We start from the raw sequence: 1436 nt of genomic DNA, 5'->3' as shown, positions 1-1436 counted from the left end.
CTTCATACATAATTAGGTTCTTTTGTGTTAGCTTGTTTTTAATTTTCAGGATTGCATTTTCTTCTTTTGATTTTAATTTTCTTCTTTGTTTGCACAAAACATAACAGGCAGCTCTGCACCAAATCTTCCTTCCAGCCCCCTCACCGCCTGAAGGTAACTTATACTGATTTTTGTTTTTAACCCTCCAACGTGTCCCTTAGGTGACGAAGATGGCCCCATAGCCCCAGGTGGAACAGACAAGGCTCTGTCCCAGGACGGCCGGTCCCCCAGGGCTCAGCCGATGGTGCTGGGACCTCCACGGGGCCGTGGCCAGGGCCCCCACGTGGTCTCTCCTCGTGGCCACTCGGTTTCCTGCAGCACAGGGGCTCGGCTCCAAGGCAGGTGTCCCAGGAGGGCCAGGGGGCTGTGTAGCCTTTGGTGACCCAGATTTGGAAGCTGCTCAGCTCCTCCTCCGCCTGCCACAGACCTGCCAGCTGCCAAGGGCGGGACACAGAGCCCTCTGCGTGGGGCAGCAGGGCATGGGTAGAGGGGTGACGCAGCATCTCTGGAAAGCACAATGTGTGCCCCGTCCTCACAGCAAGGGGGGAGCAATATGTAAACCCGTCTATGCCTCGCTGCCTCCTTCCCACCACGTGATCCTGGGACATCTCGGCGCACCTCACCGCCCCGCCTGGGCCCTCTCCCTTTCAACGCAGGCACGCGTCCCCGGGCCTTCTTCCCAGCGTGTTTGCACAGCAGACTGCTCTGTCGTTGGAGCTGGGCCTGCGTGGCTGAGGGACGCACGTGTGAGTCGACGCTGTCTGGCTGTGCACCGCGTGTGTGTGGAGCTGTGGCTGCTCCGTCACCTCGGGACTCCGGTGTGAGATGTGCCCACGCCGCTGCCTGTGGCTGCGCGTGGCCCACGTTCTTCCCTGAGGGGTCTCTCCGCTTGAATCTATGAGACTCTGTTTACGCATTCTGCCGGTGATGGCGTCTGGGTGGCTTCCATCGGGCCCGTGACAGATGGTGCCCTGGGCCGTCCCTGTCCACGTGCACGAGATGAGCAAGGACCCGCGTGTGGACCTGCAGGGTCACCTTTCAATGGCTGTGCTGTCTGTCCCACAGAAGCGCGAGGGGCTCCAGCTGTCCACGTCCTCAGCAGCGTTTGCTGTGGACGGACTTTCACCTGTCCCCACCGTGGAGGTGGCCGGCGCGTGTCTGCAGATATAACTCCTGGTGGCCCCCGGGGACCCTGCCTCCCGTGTGGTGTCTCCTGTGACCTCCGCTGGGAAGGGCCCCGCCACCCTTTGCGCCTCTTCCCGCCGGGCGGTCTCTCCCGAGTGTCCGAGACACAAGCCCTCGTTCGCTGTTGTGAATGTGACTCTTGCTCCTGTCGGCCACCTTTGTCCCCGACAACCAGGAGGCCAGTTTGGTCGCGTCTCCGCACAAAGCAGCGT

The sequence above is a fragment of the Eulemur rufifrons genome, chromosome 17 (assembly GCF_041146395.1).
Source record: "Eulemur rufifrons isolate Redbay chromosome 17, OSU_ERuf_1, whole genome shotgun sequence".
NCBI classification, from domain to species: Eukaryota; Metazoa; Chordata; class Mammalia; order Primates; family Lemuridae; genus Eulemur; species Eulemur rufifrons.
Note: the sequence above shows the minus strand (reverse complement) of the source record.